Genomic DNA, 23404 nt, shown 5'->3' on the forward strand with positions numbered 1-23404 from the left:
GAGTAGCCGGTGGTAGGCTGCATTCGAACGACTTGGCCTGGCATTAGAGGAGACAGGGGGCGGCAGGACGTATCGTGCGAACGTCGTTGGCTTTCATGCTTCTGGTCAATCCGCTGTTGGACAGTGGCAGGCTCGAGCACTTTGGGTATCAGGGCCTGTTGGGCGATTGGCATGGGTGGTCGTGTCATCCTCGACATCAGACGCTGGACAGGGGATCCCATGGCTCGGTCCCGGGAGATGTTTCGAAGGTTTAGTAAGCCCAGGTAGCAATCGCAGTTGGGCAGGCGCGACTGCTCCAGCAGAGCCTTAGCATTCCGCACAGCCCGTTCGGCCAGGCCTTTACTCTGTGGATAGTCACTGCTGCAGATGTAGTGATGAAAGTTCCACCTGGCAGCGAAAGCCTTTAATTCGGCGCTAGTGAATTGCCGGCCGTTATCCGTCTGCAAGCGTGCAGGGGCACCGAAAGTGGCGAAGTCCCTGCGCAGCTTGCTGATGACCATCTCGGAGGTGATGGAGGGAAGTATGTCCACCTCGAACCAGTTGGAGTACGAGTCGACCAGGACGAGGAACTGCTTGCCCCGCCATTCGAATATGTCGGCAGCCAGCGATGTCCAGGGCATGGTAGGAGCCGTCTGCTGCAAAAGAGGCTGGCGCTGTTGGTGTGGGGCAAGGTTGTTGCAGGAGGGACAGGAGGACACTCTGTCCCTGATGTATTTGGCCATACCGGGCCAGTAAAATTGTGCTTGGGCATGTCAAATACCATCGACACCGGGATCACCGCTGTGGGCAGCATTGAAGTATAGTTCGTAGAGGGAGGCAGGAACCACGGCCTTGGTGCCCTTGACGATGACACCGTCTTGGATCACCAGTTCATCACGGACTAGGAAGAAAGGGTGGACACCCGACGGAAAAGAGGTGCGTCTGTTGGGCCACCCGCGCTTGATAACGGCTGCGAGCTGCTGCAACGCAGGGCCAGCGGCGGGGTGCTCGGTCAGGCACTGTAGCTGCTTGGTTGGGACGAAGTTGATGTTCAGTACCAGCAGGTTCTCCTGCTCGTAGGGGTGGCGGTCGCAGGAGGCTAGTGGGGTACGAGACAGGGTGTCAGCCACATGCATCTCAGTGCCCTTCTTGTAAACGATGTTGAAATCAAAACGCTGGAGCTGCAGCATCATGCGCTGAAGCCTTGCGGGGGCAATATGTATCGTTTTGTTGAGGATGGTCACTAATGGCTGGTGGTCCGTTTCGACTGTGAATTTGCTGCCGAAGAGGAAGTCTTTGAACTTGGAGCAGGCGAACACCACCGCCAGAAGCTCCTTCTCGATCTGAGCATACCGTTGCTCCGTGTCGGTCATGGTCCGAGAGGCATACGAGACTGGTAGCAGCGATCCGTCGTCGTAGAGCTGCAGGCAGGCAGCACCTAGTCCAAAACGAGAGGCATCGCAGGTATGTTGAAAACCGTTAGATTGATAGCTCGGCTATCAGACTCCCGCTGTCCGAACTGCGGGTCAACAACTTCGGCCAACCTGCATGCGTGCATGGCCTCGGTCAGAGTAAGATCTGGCTTTCTCAGCAGCTCCGATCGCAACTTCTGATCCATCATCCCCGTTACTAAAATGTCCCTAGTAAGCTGGTCAGTCATATTTTCAAATCGGCACCTCTGGGCGAGATAGCACAGATCAGCAATAACACACTCAACTGGCTCATCAGGCTGTTGTTTCTGCGTAAAGAACTTGGCTCGCTCTAAAATGCGGTTAGAGGGCAAGTCACAAATTTCAGCAAACTTCCGTAGCAAACATACCGGATCGTTGGCAGATTCCGCAGGTACTAGAACCTGATCGTTGTCATCCTGGACCGCGGGATTGTATGCAAATGCAAGTGCTCTCCTCATCGCATCAGGACCGGCAAGGTTCAACAGGAGAGGTGTTCTGACAGCGTCCGGATCGTTACGGTGAACGATATTCATGTAGTGTGTGAAATCCAACTCAAAAGTCGCCCAGCGCTCCGCTATGTCGGCATCAAAGACAAGGGGCGAGGGCTTGCGGCACGAGGAGGCCATGGTGGTAGAGGGGTGCGAGAAAAAACTCCGATAAAGCAACACTTATAAAGAAATAAAATCCGATGAACAGGAGGCGCGCGTTTTATCTATCTGACACCATGTAAATATTTTAAGTCTGACACACTGTTAACTTTACTTATAGTTTAATGATCACTCAAGTTAACCACATTCCAGCACTGACTACTGGCAGTCTATAACCGTACTGGAACCAAGAGAGGGAGGGAGAGATAGAGAGAGAGTTATTATACGATAACTAAGGCGTGGTTAGTGGTACTGAGGTAGCTATATTATTGGTTGCATGCATGGACCATCTACAGCTACCTCTCAGATTCCTGTTAATTTCTGAAATATTAGTCATAAATTTGGTGCAAAAATGATCCAAAATAAGGCTCAGAATGCATCAGAGAACATCTAAAACCCCAGAGCTTCCAGGGCCCTTAAGCGGGCCCTGGACCCTGGCATCGAGGGACCTCACGTTTCGCGCTCGTGAAGTGCGCAGCGTGCACACTATTTCACATTAATTTTTTTGTAATCCTGTCATGCCACCCCCCTTTTTGGAAAGCTTCGTACGGGCCTGAACATAGTTATTTTCCACTATCTAAAGATACGAAGAATCGCAGACAGAGATTGACTGAGAGGATTGATATCAGTGATTTATTCCTGGACAACGATTCTCCGTTGGGAAGCTAGCAACATCAGGTCAACTAGGGTTAAGACGAGTTATAAACGTTGAACTGTTCCGCTCCTTTATCCGGGACTCCAACGACAGCAATGATCACGTACAGGATTTTCTCCACACTGTAATATCTGTCCAGCACTTTCCCTGCCCAGCGACCTGGCCCCGTGTGCTACTCTGGGAATGAAAAGGTCGAGGAATTAGTTCAACAGATCGCCTCGGACTGCAACGACCCCTCCGCTCTGCTTTATCGTTCAATATGATCGGGGCTCATCTGAATGTAACGTCAACCCCGCTGTACGTTGCTTGCCTGGAAGGTATTTGGCTTTGCCTATGGTCAATAATATTTTCTGCCTTCATAGAAACATAGAAAATAGGTGCAGGGGTAGGCCATTCGACCCTTCGAGCCTGCACCGCCATTCAATATGATCATCCGACTCAGTATCCCATACCTGCATTCTCCCCATACCCTCTGATCCCCATAGCCACAAGGGCCACATCTAACTCCCTCTTAAATATAGCCAATTAATTGGCCTCAACTACCTTCTGTGGCAGAGAATTCCAGAGATTCACCACTCTCTGTGTGAAAATGTTTTTCTCATCTCGGCCCTAAAAAACTTCCGCCTTATCCTTAAACTGTGACCCCTTGTTCTGGACTTCCCCAACATCGGGAACACTCTTCCTACATCTAGCCTGTCCAACCCTTAAGAATTTTGTAAGTTTCTACAAGATCCTCCCTCAATCTTCTAAATTCTAGCGAGTACATGCCGAGTCTATCCAGTCTTTCTTCATATGAAAGTCCTGACACCCCAGGAATACGTCTGGTGAACCTTCTATGTGGCAAGAATGTCTTTCCTCAGAATAGGAGTCCAAAACTGGACGCAATACTCCAGATGTGGTCACACCAAGACCCTGTACAAATACAGTAGAACCTCCCTGCTCCTATACTCAAATCCTTTTGCTATGAATGCTAACATACCATTCGCTTTCTTCACTGCCTGCTGCACCTGCATGCCCACATTCAATGACTGGTGTACCATGACACCCAGGTCTCGTTGCATCTCTTCATTTCCTAATCGGCCACCATTCAAATAATAGTCTACTTTCCTGTTTTTGCCACCAAAGTGGATAACCTCACATGTATCCACATTATACCGCATCTGCCATGCATTTGCCCACTCACCCAACCTATCCAAATCACCTTGCAGCTCCCTGGCTTCCTCCTCACTGCTAACACTGCCCCCCAGCTTCGTGTCATCCGCAAAGTTGGAGATGTTGCATTCAATTCCCTCGTCCAAATCATTAATATATATTGTAAATAGCTGGGGTCCCAGCACCGAGCCTTGCGGTACCCCACTAGTCACCGCCTGCCATTATCAAAAGGACCTGTTTACTCCTACTCTTTGCTTCCTGTCTGCCAGTCAGTTCTCTATCCACATCAATACTGAACCCCCAATACCGTGTGCTTTAAGTTTCTATACTAATCTCTTATGTGGGACCTTGTCGAAAGCCTTCTGAAAGTCCAGATATAACACATCCACTGGTTCTCCCTTATCCACTCTACAAGTTACATCCTCGAAAAATTCTATAAGATTCGTCAGACATGATTTACCTTTCATAAATCTATGCTGACTTCGTTCAATAATTTCACCACTTTCCAAATGTGCTGCTATTCCATCTTTAATAACTGACTCTAGCAGTTTCCCCACTACCGATGTTTGACTAATTCGTCTGTAATTCTCCATTTTCTCTCTCCCTCCTTTTTTAAAAAGTGGGGTTACCTTAGCTACCCTCCAATCCTCAGGAACTACTCCAGAATCTAAAGAGTTTTGAAAAATTATCACTAATGCATCCACTATTTCTGGGGCTACTTCCTTAAGTACTCTGGGATGCAGCCTATCTGGCCCTGGGGATTTGTCGGCCTTTAATCCATTCAATTTACCTAACACCACTTCCCGGCTAACCTGGATTTCACTTAGTTCCATCTCATTTGACCCCCGGTCCCCTGCTATTTCCGGCAGATTATTTATGTCTTCCGTAGTGAAGACAGAATCAAAGTAGTTATTCAATTGGTCTGCCATGTCCGTGTTCCCCATGATCAATTCACCTGTTTCTGACAGCAAGGGACCTACATTTGTTTTAACTAATCTTTTTATTTTCGCATATTTATAAAAACTTTTGCAGTCAGTTTTTATGTTCCCTGCCATTTTTTTTCATAATCTATTTTCCCTTTCCTAATTCATCCCTTTGTCCTCCCCTGCTGGACTGAATTTCTCGCAGCCCTCTGGTAGGGAGATTTGTATGCTTCATCTTTTGTTTTGTTACTATCCCTGATTTCCCTTGTTATCCACGGATGTACTACCTTCCCTGATTTATTATTTTGCCAATTTGGGATGAACATTTTTTTGTAATTCATCCATGCAGTCTTTAAATGCCTTCCATTGCCTATCCACCGTCAACCCTTTAAGAATCAATAGCCAGTCTATCTTGGCCAATTCACGTCTCACACCCTCAAAGTTACCTTTCTTTAAGTTCAGAACCCTTGTTCCTGATTTAATTATGTCACTCTGCATCTTAATGAAGAACTCAATCATATTATGGTCACTCTTGCCCAAGGGGCCACGCACAACAAGACTGATGAGGGAAGTCCCGCAGACTCACGACACACAGAGAGCAGTACAATTGTCGCCTCATACTTATCCTAAACGTATATAAAACAGAGAATGACACATAATTGCTCCCTTCTACCTCTCCCTCCTTTTTGCTCTCTCTGCTCTGTCCCTCCATTCCCCCTCCTTTGCTCACTCTCCGTCCCACTCTCTCTAACTTCTGTCAATTTACTTTCCCCACTCACCCCTCTCGCTCTCACTGTATATTTCCCTTTCATCCCCTGTATATCTGGCATCTCTCCCCCGCTGCATCACAATATCTTTATCTCTCAATCCTGTTTTCACCGATTCTCCCCTCCTCACCCTCGGCTCTCTCCCACGTCCTTCTCACAATCCCTGTATCTCTCTTATTCCCTATTTCTCCCTTATACCCTATCTCTATCCCAATTCCCATCTCTCTCCCACTCCCTATTTCACCCCATTCCCAATTTTCGCTCACTTCTCTCTCACACTGCCCCTCACACTCCCTATTTCTCTCTCGCACCTAATCTCCCCATTGTTCCCTATCTCCTCACCTCCCTTTCTCTTTCGCCATTCTCCCTCTCTCTGTCCTCGCTTTCTTCTCCCTCATTCTCCCCATTATAATGAATCCCCTCTTTCTCTTTCTCCCTCTCTCGCCACCTCTCTCCCTATCACTCACAGCCTATCCCTTCTCAACCTATTTCTCTCTCTCATGAATCGCCTCCCCAAATCTTATCGCTCACTTAACTATCCGCCTTACACCCTACTTCTCCTCTTCCCCTCACACTTTTTTCTCTTCCACTCTTTCCCCCTCATTCCATTTAGCCTTTCTTGCTCTCCATCTCGATCCATCTGCCCCAAGTCTTTCCAATTCCATCTCGCTACCTCCATCTTTATCTCTCCTTCTCTCCATTTCTCACGCCTTTCCCTCTCTCCAATCTCCTCTTGCCTTTGCCTCCCTTCATCGTCCTTCCTTCCTCCTTCTTACCTATCACTTTCACTCCTCACTCTCCCTGCCCAAATTTCATGACCACGCTATCTCCCCACCCCTCACTCTCTCTCCCACATACAATCCATCCCAATTGTTTTCTTGCTTTCCCACTCTTACTCTCGTCCTTCACCCCCTTTTCACTCCTCTCTCTTTGACAGGCAGGCAGACCAAGCGTTTCCCTCTATCTGGATACACGACAACAGTAAACTAAAATAATTTAATCTCCCTACTTCACACTTCCTTTGTTCGCTACCCAACTCATAGAAACAACTCTCCCCTGTTCGGCGTCTCTCTTACACCTCTCTCCCCATTACCTCTCTCTCACTCTCACCCTCTGCTCGTGCATTCTCTCCCTTCGCTGCCCGTGTAACACCTTCCCTTTAACACCTATTCAAAGTGAGCACAGAATGCATTGGACTCGTAGAGAAGGGTGTGCTATTGCCCGTGATACTGCCAGACATCACTTTGTATCTCGCTGTGGTGTTCATAGAAACATAGAAAATAGGTGCAGGAGTAGGCCATTCGGCCCTTCGAGCCTGCACCGCCATTCAATATGATCATGTCTGATCATCCAACTAAGTATCCTGCACCTGCCTTCTCTCCATACCCCCTGATCCCTTTAGCCATAAGGGCTACATCTAACTCCCTCTTAAATATAGCCAATGAACTGGCCTCAACTACCTTCTGTGGCAGAGAATTCCAGAGATTCACCACTCTCTGTGTGAAAAATGCTTTCCTCATCTCGGTCCTAAAAGATGTCCCCCTTATCCTTAAACCGTGGCCCCTTGTTCTGGACTTCCTCAACATCGGAAACAATCTTCCTGCATGTAGCCTGTCCAACCCCTTAATAATTTTGTAAGTTTCGATAAGATCTCCTAAATTCTAGCGAGTACAAGTCGAGTCTATCCAGTCTTTCTTCATGTGAAAGTCCTGACATCCCAGGAATCAGTCTGGTGAACATTCTCTGTAATCCCTCTATGGCATGTCTTGTTACAATCCACATGTGTCCGTGTGGTAATTCCGGGACTCCAGCTTGGTCCTGATTCCACTCGTGGCATCTGCAATGGCTTTTATTGTATTTTATTTTATTTATTTTACCGTTCGGCATTGCTTGACATGCCGGCAGTGGGTCATTCAGGTCATCTGCAGGCACCGACGCAGAGCAGTTGCAAATAATTAATCTGTTTCCTCAGACCAGCACTGCACGGTCCTCCCGCGTCAGTTTCTGCTTGTTAGCAGGGAGCTGAACCACAGCCAGGTGGCTAGAGTTACAAAAGTGCGGTCTGGGAATGGCAGGTTAAGCGTCTCTGATGGTTCTGCATTAGTGGTCGAGGTTGGCTGGGTCTCTGCTTGGACAGAGGATATGCTGATACTATTTGGTAGGACACTGTGGAGGTTAGATTGCTTCAATGATGATCAATGTCTTGGGGTGCTTTGTTTCAAGGCTTTGATAAAGCCGTGTAAGTTCCGTAAGTGTAAAGTGAGTGTGCGAGTATGTGCTTGTGTGCAAGTGTGCCAGAGTGTGTGTGTATCAGTGTTAGTCAGATAATATATTTGTGAGTGAGTGTGTGCCACTGCGAGAGTGGGTGTGTTTGAGTGTGTGTGAGTATGAGAGTGTAGGATTGTGGATGTGCAAGAACATGAGAGTGTGAGAATGTGTGTATGTGTAAGTATGTGACATTATGAGAACGCGTGAGTGCACGAGACTGAGTGTGCGCATGTGATTGCTTTTGTGTGTGAGAGTGCCTGAGTGTTTGTGCGTGAGTGTGAATGTGTGTGTTTGTGACTAAGTGTAAATATGTGAGTTCACATGGATGTGTTTGTCAGTGTGCGAATTTGTGAGCATGCTCGTGTGTGGGTGAGTGTGAGTAAAAATGTGCGTGTGTGAGAAATAATGCGAATGAGTGAGTGTGTGGCAGTGTGTGTGAGTGTGTGTATGAATTATGCAGTCTGTGTGCGGCTGTGTGAGTGTGTGTGTGTGCGAGTGTTACTCTAAATTTATGCTGTGTGTGGCTGTGCATGGGTGCGAGTGTATGAATGCGAGGGTGAATGTGTGAACTCGTGTAAGTGCATGCGTGTAACTGAATGTGCGTCTCTGACTCTGAGAACGTTTGCGTGTGTTTGTGAGTGATGGTGTGCATATGTGTGAGACAGCGCGTGTGAATGTGTAAGAATATGTCACTATGAGTGTGCGTACGTGTGTACGTGTGCAAGCGTTATTGTGTTAATATGAGTGAGTGTGATCCCTTGAGTTTTGAGTGTGCACTGTGTAACTCTGTTTGGAAATGTGTGTTAGAGTGAGAGAGCATGTGTGCATATGTCAGTAGAGGTACTTGACTGGACGAAGCATGACTTTGTGAGCTTGAATGTGGACGAATGTGTGAGTTTAAGTGCCGACGTTTGTAGCAGAAAGTGAGGGTTTGAGTACGTGCGATTGTGTAAGGGTGTGAAAGGTTGTGAGTGCGAGACAGAGGATGTGATTCTATGTGTGTGTGAGACTGTATATGAGTGTGAGAGCATGGGTGTGTGTTTGTGGGCAACAGCTTAAGTATGTGTGTGAGTGTCTGTGAGTGTGAGTGTTTGAGCGTGCGTTTCTGAGCACGAATGTGTATATAAGTGTGTGTGTGGATGTACGTGTCTGGCTGCACGTGAAGGGGTGTATTTGTGAGTGACAGTGTGAGTAAATGTGTGCGAGTGAAAGTGTATGTGAAACTCTGTGTGAGACAGGAACTGATTATGTTAGTGTGAGTGTGTGAGACCGTGCGAGTGTGTGTTTGTGAATGACAATGTGGAAATGTTTCACTCAATAAACCAGTCCGTTAAATGTGTGTCTCGTATCCATATTCACAGAGGCACCTGCGCTCCTCAGTCCTTAGCATTCACGGTGTGTGTGTGTCCTACCCTTCTACATCAAGGCTAGTCTGGTCCAAACCAAAGATACTAGAGGAGCAAGATAGACCACTCCTTCAAAATCCAATGGGCTGACGTTTAGTACGGATTAGAACGTCACGGAACGTCACTTCCGCCATTTTAGGAATAAGACCCCGATCTCCGTTCTGCATCTCACAGTTTAATCCACGTCAGTCCATTGGATTTTGCAGTCTATCTTGTTCTCTTAGCCTTCATTGTTAGACTATTATTATCTTTGTTTATAATAAATAAGGTGCTCCTTTAAAAAAAGAAAAATTAAAAAGGGAAACTGCGTATAAAACGAGCAACAATGCGCAATGAAAGGACCATATTCATTCTATGATCTTTTGTTTAATCAGTGTTGTGGGGAAACGGCATGTGTGTGTTTCTGCGCGAGTGGCAAGATAGAGATAATAGATTTCAAAGTTCCTCATGGGTCAGAAGCAACTTTGATTTAAAGCAACTCATGATGTACATAAGCCATAAAGGCAATTTATATTTTAGCCTTTATATTTTGCTATAAGATATAAGGAACATAAGCCATAAGCCAATATATTTGCCTATTATATATGATACACACACACGTATATAAATGTATATTGATGTATATAATTATATAACACATACATATTTCTATAGTTTCTATATACATGTATATATATAAACACATATATATATATATATATATATATGATGCGTATATATGTGTGATATATATGTATATAAATATATAACACACACATATGTATGTTTCTCTAGTTTCTTTCTTGTGATCTCCCCATTTTGTTGAACTTTTGTTTCTTTCATTCAACCTCTCTCTGAAATCCTAATATTGTGAATAAATAAAAATGAACACATGCCAAGATATGTTTTCATTGTATATTAGTGTAAAGAAATATAGTGTATACATACCTACATTGATGGAGAAGTGCGAGCATTAGACATGAAAACTGTGCATTGCTACCATAGTTTAGGTTTTAAGTTAACATATATTTGAGGGAAATCTACGTATATTTGAGGGAAATGAGTTACCGTATTTCCCGGCAATGGAGACGTACCACCATTTGAGTTGCTAAATTTGGAAAAAAGGATGGCGGGACAGAATCGAGGGTTTGGTTTAGTCCAGGGGTCCGCAGCATTTTTTGCATAGGGGCCAGGACCCTCCGGGACTAGCTGCAGTTCCCAGGTCACCTGCTAGCCCCGGGTCTAGCTACAGTTGCGCTGTCCGGGCCTAGCAGTCGCTCGCAGCCACCCGAGCTCTGAGTGAGTTTTAAATGTGAATATCTCATAACTAAACATTTGTGGGTTAGCAGTATATTGCATCAATCCACTCATTTTTAAATCGTTCTACAACAAATTTCATAAACAAGGATAACACTTTTTATTTCTGTCATTTATGGTAAGATTTACATAATTTATTGTTTTATGTGTGAGATATCCAGGGTGTTCAGAACAAATACGGCAGTCCTTTGACAAGTACTCCGTAGTTCCCTATATGAGATCTTATCAACGAGTATTCTGGACCCACTGTCAACATCTGAAATTACAGTAAAATATCATATAGAATTAACTTATTAGAACAAATCTGATTATAACTACATAACTGCAGAATGGATGATATGCCACTTAATTGCAATTGTTTTCAGGGGTGGGGAGCGACATGTATATTGAAGATGCATTTTTCCTCTAGTAGGTCAATTTATGCCTAATGAATATATTCTGTATTCATGCCTACTATATTCTGTTGTGCTGAAGCAAAGCAAGAATTTAATTGTCCTATCTGGGACACATGACAATAAACTCTCGTGACTTGACGTGATTTATCTTAAATGTAGAAGAGCTTACATGCCTTACGACAAGAACAAAACCAAAAATGTACAGCAGTGTAAAAATTGATACTTTTATTATTGTTTAAGAAGAAACTGCAGATGCTGGAATATCGAAGGTAGACAAAAATGCTCCAGTATTTTTTGTCTACCTTTATTATTGTGCTAAGCCTAGATCTATAAAAGAAGACTTTCTAATAACTTGCTCATGTACCAAAAAATGTCTTATATAATATAATACATTGTCGGGATCATAAGAATAGATTTATATATGTTACAGTCATCATACATTGGGAAGGAAATTAAGGCTTTGATGTGTGCTCCTCATGGCATGTTGTTCTCGACGTGGTACGTGGTACTCCACCTGCAACTGCTCGGACAGGAAGGCTCTGCAGAGGGTAGTGATGGGAGCTGAGAGGATCATTGGCGTCTCCCTTCCATCAGTACAAGAACTGTTTCAGAGCCGCTATCTGAAAAAAGCTCAGATAATTGCTAAGGACAAACTGCACCCCCTCCACATACACCTGGATCTCCAGCCATCAGGCAAGAGATATCACAGCATCAAAGCCCGGACTACAAGACTGCTAAACAGCTTCCTGCCACAGGCTGTGAGGCTGCTAAACAGTCACTCTGTACTCACAGTCACCTGATTCTGCGGCTTGGCACGGACACTTTAATAACTGGCACTGGCCACTTTAATAACTGGCACTGGCCACTTTAATAACTGGCACTGGCCACTCAAATCAGCTGTCCCGGAAATGTTTATGATTGGTTGTACTGTATTTTAACGTTGTTGTTTTACCTGCTTTTAACTATGTATACTGTTCCATCGGGGACTGGATTGTTTTTAGTGTTATTATGTGTGAAATGTTTTAAATTTCATGTGCGATGCTCCGGTATTCCCTGGGAAACGTCTTTTCATTTTGCACTGTACAACTGTTGCTTGCAAGATGACAATAAAGATTGATTGATTGATTGATTGATTGATTGATTGATTGATTGATTGATTGATTGATTGATTGATTGATTGATTGATTGATTGTTCCCTATAACTATTTATCATGTATTTTAAACACCATTGATCCGTGTACATTGTGTATATTTAACACCATTTATCATGTATTTTAAACACCATTGATCCGTGTACATTGTGTATATATATATATTTTTTAAAATAATGTTATTTATTAGAAGTAGTGTACATTACAATAATATGCCTAAAATAACATAATACATTTCCTGTACCACTTCATATTTAAAATTTTAAAAGCAGAAAAGTAAAGAGAGTGAAATAGGATAGTAAGTGTGTGAAAGAGTGATCAATAGAGACCCTTAGACGCGAAAAATTCGAAAAAGAATTAAGAAGTAAGCCATAGAAAAAGAAAAAGAGAAAAATAAAACAGAAGATATATTAAAAGTAAAAAAAGAGATAAAAGGGATATACCAACATTGTGTAGTAACAAGGTTCTTTCGTAATTTGTCAGTTTCTTTGTTGAAGTGCAATCAAAAGCGCGTGAACAATTGGTTGGGAAGAAAGCCAAACACCATTTTAAACACCATTAATCCGTGTACATTGTGTATATTTAACACAATTTATCCTGTATTTTAAACATTATTTCAAACCGGCTTAAACACAAGCCAGTTCGGGACCTCCGCTGCTTGGAGGTCCTGAAACGGCCGCCTCCTACCGGTGACCGGGGCTTCATGATGTTATAGGCCGCGGGCCGGCGGTCAGAGCTTTTCTCCGGCGAGGAATCCCGGACTCCGGGAGGGAAAGTGCACGCTGCCCCCGCGACTAGAAGCTCCACACACCACGGCTTCAGAGTGTTAAAGTCCGCGGGCCAGCGATCAGAGCAATTCTTCTGGCGCCCCCTGCTCCGCGATCTGAGCTATAGGAAGAGATCGGCCTCAAGACAGAAAGTTATAATTTGTTTCTTACCTTTCGTCTTTAGTGAGGAACCTGAAGAAAGACTGCTATAAAGTGCTTGAATCGCTTACATTGGCGATTCGAGCACTATAGCAGAACGGCTCGCTACGCGTGTAGATTTGGGCGCCATGACAGCAGCCCATTAAAAAAAAATATATATATCTCTGATCCCCAAAATGGCGCGCCACAAATTACCCATGAGCCCATGACCGTACTACAGCTTTTTCGTCGAGTGGTTTATCTTGCTCCTCTATAATCTTTGGTCCAAACACTCGCTATCAACAATAACATCACCCTACGATTGTACTACAACATTCTTTAATTCATGAAATTGTAAATGTAACAATGTAAATTGTTTATACAAATCATGTGGAATGTAAAGGGTTAATTTCGTAGACCATAGTAGTTCATGATACTGGAAGGAGAAAAAAAATCTAAGGCGGAGCCGGAAGTGGCGACATTTCAGACACTTTTGTAGTTCAAATTTTGCCCAGATAAACAAATCTGAATGCACAGCCCGAAACTGACCAGTAGGCAGTCAATACGCTACCTAACCTAGCCCCATCTCTTTTAATGACAGCTCCAAATGTTAAAAAAGGTATATTTGTCACTCAATAGCCAAAACAATTTAATATTATGGTTAAAAAGTACATGCAGCTGTGAAAGACAAGAACTGCTTCACATTGTTTGTCTAAGGACAGGGAGAGAAATCCTTCGGAGGACTTTTTAAAAGTGGAAGAGCTAACAAAGAAGATCTTAAAATAATGTATAATACCATTACATTAAATTAACAGTATCTTAGGGAACTTAAAAGTTATGATTTGATACCATCATACTAATATTCTAAAAAGTAATAAAAAATAACTCATCCGGTTAAATTCTTAATCATAATTTTATCCAAACGTCTCTCCCAGATGCGATAAATGTTTGTTTCAAAACGCTAATTTAACACATTCATTTGTAGGATGTACAAAGTTGAATAAATTTTGGAGTGATATATTTGATATATTTACAAAGCTCTTCAAGTCAAGAATAGAACCCAAAATGGAATGGATTATATTTGGAATAATAGGAGAAGATACCAATTTAAATAAAGACCAAAATGTTTTTTTTAATTATGGGTTAATAATTGGAAAGAAATTGATACTTAAATTTTGGAAAAATGCAACCATACCAACTGTTAAAATGTGGATTAGGAATATGATGGACATAGCACGCCTTGAAGAAATGAGACTCCGACTAATAGATAAATATGACCAATTCTTAAGGAGTTGGTCTCCTTTCATCGACTTTTTGGAATCATGTGATGCAGCGGTACCATAAGGATTGCTGATTTCAGTTCATGACGTGGATAGATCTACATCTCCGAATATAGATTTGAAAAATTCTCTTTTAAGGGGCCTTTTCTTCTATTTCTACTTTCCACCTTTTCTTTTTTATTTTATTTTTTTATTTTTATTTTTTATATCCACACTTCACATTTTTCTACTCTCTACCATCTATTTTTCCACTCTTTCCCCTTTCTATTGTTTTCTTTTTCTTGTCTTGCCTACTCATAACATAAAACTAGAGGTTGTACATAGAATGGATTACGGTATGACATAGTTGGCACCTAAAATTAGGTGCCACTGTATTGTTTTGTATTGTATTAACTTCTAATAAAATAAACAAAAACAAAAAAAAAACAAAAAAAAAAATTCTTAATCATTTGCAGAGCGTTGTATTGTCAAAATAGGAGCAATAAATCTCCGATTGTAACTCAGTCGGTTATCAGCAACTCCCCGTCGCGGCTTCAGTGTCCACACCCATAAGCCTCCAGAAAGCTGGAAGCGTCTTGCGGATTGTTAAAGAATCGGCTGTAACCATTAGGGAGTTGTATACGCAATCTAGCTGGGTAGAGCAGGGCAGGGCGTAGCTGCTTCTCATACAACTCAGACATCACCGTATAGAAAGGCATTCTCAGTCCCATAAGCTCACGGCTGTAATCAGGAACAAACTGAAACTTGCATTATTCAAATTCAACCATGCATAACTGTTTTGCTGCTCGGAGGTTATTTTCCTTCATCTGCAAGAAGTGAAACCGAACGATCAGATGTCTCGGTTTGTCTTTGAAACTGGGTTTCTTCCCAACCCTGTGTGCGTTATCCAAAGTTGGAAGATTTCCATACTGCTCGATGTTGAAAGTCTCCTTTCACATTTTAGAAACATATTTTATAGCATTGTCCTGTTCCTGACCTTCAGGCAAACTACCAATTCGCAGATTCAGTCGACGGCTTCTATTTTCCAGATCCATATTTTTAGTCTTGTATTGCTCGAGTGCCCGGGTGTTTTCGATCATTTTCCGTTCCAGTGATTCAATCTTCGAATCTCTTTCCTTACCCAAGATTAGCAAGTTATCAATGTGTTCCTATTGTTCACGAGATTCATCTTGTAACACAATCAGCTTGTCTTGAACTTTCTTCAATGTGCTCAAAACTCCTTTCATCAATTCTTCCAAACCGCAGAATCTTTTGTTCATGTCTTCGCTCATTTTCGATATTGTTTCTAAGATACTGGAGTCAGAAGCCACGCCTTCACCACACCCCTTCCTTGGAGAAGTTTTTGTTTGCTCTTGTCTCCATCCTTTACACAGTTGAAATGTATAAAAATGTTATCAACAATTTAAAAGAGGTTATTCCGTGTCTTGAAATGAAGTAATATCCAGTAACATTGAACGAGTGGTAAGCAAGGAGTTAAAAGTTAAGGGAGCAAACGATGCACACCCTTACAGCATGCCGTCACTAGAAGGAGCCCGGTTACTTTGCCAATGGCGACACCTCCTCCGCATGTACCAAAGTCCCCTGTTTCGTTACTGGGAATGCCGATTCAAACTCCGCCACCAATTATACCACAGACTGTTCCCGGTGGCGAAGAGCAGAATTTATTTATATCGCACACGTGCTGGTCATGTTTGCAAGCCCACCGTAAAGTACCCGGGCTACGTTTGACTTTCCTCCGCTTTATTATCATTTACTATGCATGCCCTATTTAGTGAAAGTTTTATGTTTACATTTAATTCATGTAGAGGGAGGATATAGATCAGTGCCACTCATGCTATGAGTCATAATATGGCTGCGCCCACAAGTTTAATAGAAAGCCTTTTTCCCTTTCTCTCGCAGTCGTTACAACCGTTACAACGTTACAATCATTACAGCTGTATGTTAAGATGAAGTTACCTATGCTGAATTGCTAATAAAAGTCTTTGAATCCTAATCACTGTGTGTGAGTTATGTCAAACCAACAACCCTATGCCGTTTTTTCTGTGGAAAATTATCCTCCTTTTACTACCAGTCCTTCAATGAGAATTATTGAAATTTCAGCTGTTTTATCCATTTCTCTCTCAACACTAGTTCCCCTACTACACCCCCTCCATAGAATATCTGAAATGTAATACTGTAGATAGTGCAGAAGGCACTCAGCGGAATTGGGACTGTTCTATAATCCGATTTAGTCACCCCAATGAGACACCATTTTGAATGTAGTGACATGAGACAGATAGTTCCACAAGGGCGAATTCTTTGTCTTGCATATAGCGTGCACAGCCTAAAGTTGCAGGTCAATTTGTTTTATTTGATCTTGTTTGTGCACGTCGGGTTGATTTCATTAGTCGAAACAGGGTGGACCATGTGATGGTTGCAATCTTCCCCCCCACAAGGGAGACCGAATGACACCACTTGCAGAGCTGCTGCATCACAGCGCAAGCGACCCTGCTTTGATCCTGACCTGCGGTGCTGTCTGTGAAGAGTTTGCACTTTCTCTCTGCGGGATTCTTCCGCGTGCACTTTTTCCTTCGTACAACCCAAAGAGGAAGTGAGTTTGTAAATTGATTGAGCTCTGTCAAATTAACCCCAGTGTGTAGAAGGTGGTTTGGAACCCCATCCCTCCCACCCCCCCCCCTCTCTCTCTCTCTCTCTTTGTTCCTGCGATCACCACAGATTGAATAGTTACAAACTGCAAAGAAGAGAAAACGATAGTAATTTTACTTCGAAGTCACGTGATTGACTACGTGAAGAAACCCCATTCAGCCGCACGTGCGTCATTACGCCAGAAGCATTGGTGCAGGCGACCGGTTGGGGTAGCATGAGCTCCTCCAGCCCGGTAAAGTTTAAACTTCAGGTAAGCTTGGTTTTCTTACCTGTTTTATTCTTTGCAGGATCCTATGGTGGCCGCTTATGAAAAGGGGAGCTGCAACGAGACCTGGGTGTCATGGTACACCAGTCATTGAAAGTAGGCATGCAGGTGCAGAAGCCAGTGAAGAAAGCAAATAGTATGTTAGCATTCATAGCAAAAGGATTTGAGTATAGGAGCAGGGAGGTTCTACTGCAGTTGTACAGGGTCTTGGTGAGACCACACCTGGAGTATTGCGTACAGTTTTGGTCTCCTAATCTGAGAAAATAAATGCTTGCCATAGAGGGAGTGCAGAGAAGGTTCACCAGACTGATTCCAGGGATTTCAGGACTTTCATATGCAGAAAGACTGGATAGACTCGGCATGTACTCGCTAGAATTTAGAAGATTGAGGGGGGATCTTCTAGAAAGATTGAGGGGGGATCTTACAAAATTCTTAAGGCGATGGACAGGCTAGATGCTGGAAGATTGTTCCCGATGTTGGGGAAGTCCAGAACAAGGGGTCACAGTTTAAGGATAAGGGGGAAATCTTTTAGGACCGAGATGAGAAAAACATTGTTCACACAGAGAGTGATGAACCTCTGGAAATCTCTGCCTCAGAAGGTAGTTGAGGCCAGTTCATTGGCTATATTTAAGAGGGAGTGAGATGTGGCCCTTGTGGCTAAAGGGATCAGGGGGTATGGAGAGAAGGCAGGTACAGGATACTGAGTTGGATGATCAGCCATGATCATATTGAATGGCGGTGCAAGCTCGAAGGGCCGAATGGCCTACTCCTGCACCTAATTTCTATGTTTCTATAACAATGAATCACTTTAATTTAGAATAGTTAAAGTGAATCATTGGATCAAAAGAAACGTATTCATTTTATCTTCAACCTCTTGTTCAGAGGCTTCCTGCCGGAGGATTCGCGAGGCCCGACGAGGGAACCAGCTATGGGCTGTGGGGAAACTCTGGTTCTTGCCACGAGAGCGGATAGCTGGGTTGTCACGGATGTCGGTCGCTGACGGGTGGTCAGTGATTTTCAGGCGCTCCGGGTCCCGGGAGGGGTTCCCTCCGATAGGCACAGAGACGCTGGGGTTCCCGGGGAAGGGGACCTCCAGTAGGCCGGGTGCCGGGAGGTCTTTCCCCTCCGATATGAATATTAATGCTGGGGTATCCCGGGGAGGGGATCTCCAGTAGACCGTGAGTCGGGAGGGTATTTCCCGCCAAGATAAATATGTATGCAGGGGTTCCCGTGGAGGGGACCTCCAGTATACCGGGAGTCGGGAGGGGGTTTCCCCCCGGTATAATATAGATGCCGGGTGTCGGGAGGTTTTTCCCCGATATATACATAGATACTGGGGTTCCCGGGTAGAGGAATCCAGTAATTATGCGGCTTTCATGCTATGAACTATGAACTATCCAGGTAAACTAGGTTGTTATCAAATGGATAGTTGGCCTGTGACGATGCAGCTGTGCAAGTGGGAGAACTGACAGCATGCTTAATGGCAGACTTTAAGGGCCATGAAGGTCATTGATTATACAACATTGATATTACCAGCTGAAGCTACTAAAGTCACTATGACGGACAAACAGTATTCAGCATTGCTCCAGTAGTTGATCAATAAATATGTCATTATATTGCAAAATTATGCTATGGCTTAAGGTGGAAAAATGCGAATGTCATCGCTAGTTGGAGGTGCAGGAGATTTACATGAGTTGTTAACTCTTCAGTATTGGTATCAACTATCTATAGACCCTAAGTGCATTTTATGGGTTAAAGAATGATTGAGTGAATATGCATAGGTGCATGCTCAATTTCATGTTGATACACTGTGATGTGGCATATGATAAGCACGAGGGTGCAATCAGGGAAAATATCCTGTAAAAGGTACATAATCTCATTTGCCACTGGAGTATCATTAAGTTCAGATCAATGTCACAACACAGAATGGGTGTTGGAACACACAGTATTTATGAAATTCTGATTCAATGCAACACCGAATATAGATATGTTGTTTCATGCTAATTTAAAGGTTGCACAATATGTGGCATAACAGTGGGGAAAGATACATTCTCGCTACAAGCATGAGGAATGGTCTTTTATGTCTTCCTCCATTTTGCTTTATGAGTCGAGTCTTGAAATAGAGTCATCAAGTCAGCTTTAGGTTCCAGCTGTGGAATTGGCCTGTGCAGTTTGATTCCCGATTTGTCGGGAATAATAATAATGCAACCTAATATGGTTATTTTAAATGTAACTTGCTGGTTCAGCCTGTGGCTTGAGAGATCAGCCGTTGCATGATAAAATCAATATATGTTCTACAGATTCTAAATAGACTGCTTACGGCTTGGGTTGTCACGCCTATTTTTGTATGTATTCACAGTGCTGGAATGGTACCAAAAAGTGGTACTTTGCTGCTTCAGGAGATGGGAAGCGTTTGTTTAATGCTCATGTTACATTTAAAATGGTACAGATTCTGAGTTATTGCAGTTCATTTAAATGGTCTTTGACAATATTCAGTTATTGGGTCAACTGTGCCAAGGGGTTTTCCATCAGACTTACTGTAGCTAATGAGGTCCAAGTTATTGGGTTCACCTCGAATATCGAGTTAGTAAAGGATATCTGTTACACAGGTTTACCAGGACAAGTACAATGCAGTATTGGAGATTGACATTGTGTAACACTATTTAACCAGGGTGTTCCAGCTACATTCTTAGCTTTGATCGGACCTAATTAGGTAGTTATCCTCCTGGCGCTGGTTAGTACAACAGGTCACTCGCTCCATTATTGTGACAGGAGAGGACGATTACATCTGCAAATATATGCATAGTATTTTATGCTATAATTAATTTAAGCATAGCAGTAGGGGTGTCAGGTCTTAAAATAGCTCAAAACATACTCAGGGAGCTTTCGTTGTGTGGGGACACGCATATACAACAATACGTCAAGGTCACCAGAGCCTTTGAGACTCTGAGCTAACTACGACTCTTAGTTACAAAGATGTTAAAACTGAGTTGAGTTATGCAGGAGTAGATACTGATCCGGATTTCACTCAGCCAGGGCTGCTATAACAGCAGCAGCAAGGGTTAATTATGTTCCGCTGGACCACATCCTAACGGCTGTAGCGTGGGCAAACGAACACATTTTCAAACATGTTATAATAACCCGTTGCCAGACCAGGGGTATTTCTCAATGTATTTTATGTTCTGTTATAGGTTCCATCCGGATGAGAGATGTGACTAATGTTATTGCTTATTTAACAGCATCAGCATGTTTAAATCTATGTCATGACTGTATGCATTATGAATGTTTCCCTAATTCCTCAATGGGGCAATTGTGGTTGTGTAGACTTGTTCTCACGGCATGAAATCACAGAGCTTTGAAATCTTCACGTAGTCACTCACGTGACTCCGAAGTAAAATAGTGAGATTAAACGAGAACTTACCAGTTTGAAGTTTGATCTTTATTTTATGAGGAGATACAATGAGGAATTACGTGCTCTCCGCTCCCAACCCTCATTAAGATCATCTGGTAGTTCTAGTCTTCTTTCATCTTACAATCATATTTCAGTCACTATTATTATCTGTGATTTCACACCGCTGCTTTGAAGATTGACGCACGTGCGGCTGAATGGGGCTTCTTCACGTAATCCCTCATCGTAACTCCTCATAAAATAAAGATCAAACTTCAAACTGGTAAATTCTCGTTTAATCTTACTATTAAAATGTGATATCAAAACCTCCTTCATCTACCATTGCCATGAATTCAGATTGTGGAACCGCAAGTGTACAAACAACCCAGTTGCAACTGCACAGCACGCGCGCACAGAAGTGTATTCCAGACTTTGAAACATAGAAACATATAAACTAGGTGCAGGAGGAGGCCATTCGGCCCTTAGAGCCAGCACCGCCATTGATTGTGATCATGGCTGATCGTCCCCTATCAATAACACGTGCCTGCCATCTCCCCATATCCCTTGACTCCACTAGCCCCTAGAGCTCTATCTAACTCTCTCCAAAATCCATCCAGAGACTTGGCCTCCACTGCCCTTTGTGGCAGGGAATTCCATAAATTCACAACTCTCTGGGTGAAAAAGTTTTTTCTCACCTCAGTCTTAAATGACCTCCCCTTTATTCTAAGACTGTGGCCCCTGGTTCTGGACTCGCCCAACATTGGGAACATTTTTCCTGCATCTAGTTTGACCAGTCCTTTTATAATTGTAAATGTTTCTATAAGAATCCTTCTAAACTCCAGTGAATACAAGCCTAGTCTTTGTCTTTCCTCATATGACAGCCCCGCCATCCCAGGGATCAATCTCGTGAATCTACGATGCACTGCCTCAATCACAAGGATGTCCTTTCTCAAATTAGGAGACCAAAACTGTACAAAATTCTCCAGATGTGGTCTCACCAGAGCCCTATACAACTGCAGAAGAACCTCTTTATTCCTATACTGAAATCCTCTTGTTATGAAGGCCAACATTCCAATAGCTTTCTTCACTGCCTGCTCTACCTGTAAGCCAACTCTCAGTGACCGGTGTACAAGGATGCCTCACCCTTACCTAATCTAACCCCATTGAGATAATAATCTGCCCCCTTGTTTTTGCCGCCAAAGTGGATAACCTCACATTTATCTATATTATACTGCATCTGCCACGCATCTGCCCACTCACTCAACCTGTCCAGGTCACCCTGCAACCTTCTAACATCCTCTTCACAGTTCACACTGCCCCCCAGCTTTGTGTCGTCCGCAAACTTGCTAGTGTTGCTCCTAATTCCCTCTTCCAAATCATTAATATATATGGTAAACAGTTGTGTCCCCAACACCGAGCCTTGTGGTACATCAGTCGCCACTGCCTGCCATTCTGAAAAGGACCCGTTTGCTTCCGGTCTGCCAACCAATTTTCAATCTATGTCAACACCCTACCCCCAATACCATGTGCTCTAATTTTAGTCACTGGTCTCCCGTGCAGGACCTTATCAAAGGCTTTCTGAAAGTCTAGATACACTACATCCACTGGCACCCCTTCATCCATTTTACTTGTCACATCCTCAAAAAACTCCAGAAGATTAGTCAAGCATGATTTCCCTTTCATAAATCCATGTTGACTTGGACTAATCCTTTTACTGCTATCCAAATGCCCCATTATTACCTCTTTAATAATTGACTCCAGCATCTTTCCCACCACCGAAGTCAGGCTAACTGGTTTGTAATTCCCCGTTTTCTCTTCTTGCTCCTTTCTTGAAATGTGGGATAACATTAGCTATCCTCGAATCCACAGGAACTGATCCTGATCTATTGAACATCAACATTGCAAAATGATCACCAATGCGTCCACTATTTCGAGTGCCACCTCACTGAGGACCTTGGGATGCAGACCATCAGGTCCAGGGGATTTATCATCCTTCAGTCCCATTAGCCTACCCAATACTATTTCTCGCCTAATGCAAATTTATTTCAGTTCCTCTACGCCCTTAGATCCTCTATCCTCCAATACTTCTGGGAGATTGTTTGTGTCTTCCTTAGTGAAGACAGATCCGAAGTACCTGTTCAACTCTTCTGCCATTTCCTTGTTCCCTATAATAATTTCACCCGTGTCTGCCTTCAAGGGACCCACATTTGACTTTGCTATTCTTTTTCTCTTAACATATCTAAATAAGCTTTTACTGTCCTTCTTTATATTCCTGACCAGTTTCCCTTCGTACTTTATCTTTTCAACCCCTATTGCCCGTTTTGTTTCCTTCCGTTGTCCTATGAAAGTTTCCCAATCCTCTAGCTTCCGGCTACTCTTTGCTGTGTTATACATCTTTTCCTTTAGTTTTATTCTATCCCTAACTTCCCTTGTCAGCCACGGTTGCCACCTACTCCCCTTAGAATATGTCTTCCTTTTTGGAATGAAATGAACCTACGTCTTCCGGATTATGCCCATAAATTCCTGCCATTACTGTTCCACCGTCACTCCTGTTAGGATCCCTTTCCAGTCTACCTTGACCAGCTCCTCTCTCATGCCTTCATAGTCCCCTTTGTTCAACTGCATCACTGACACTTCCGATTTAACCTTCTCTTTCTCATATTGCAGATTTAAAAAAATCATATTATGATCACTACCTCCAAGCGGTTCCTTTACCTCGAGTTCTCTTATCATATCTGGTTCATTGGACAACTCCAGTCTCTTCCCCTGTCATTCACCCAGACGCTGCGCCCCTTCCTGCACCATCGCGTTTTTACTGGAGTTGGCGGCC

This window comes from Amblyraja radiata, chromosome 31 (genome assembly GCF_010909765.2).
Source record: "Amblyraja radiata isolate CabotCenter1 chromosome 31, sAmbRad1.1.pri, whole genome shotgun sequence".
NCBI classification, from domain to species: Eukaryota; Metazoa; Chordata; class Chondrichthyes; order Rajiformes; family Rajidae; genus Amblyraja; species Amblyraja radiata.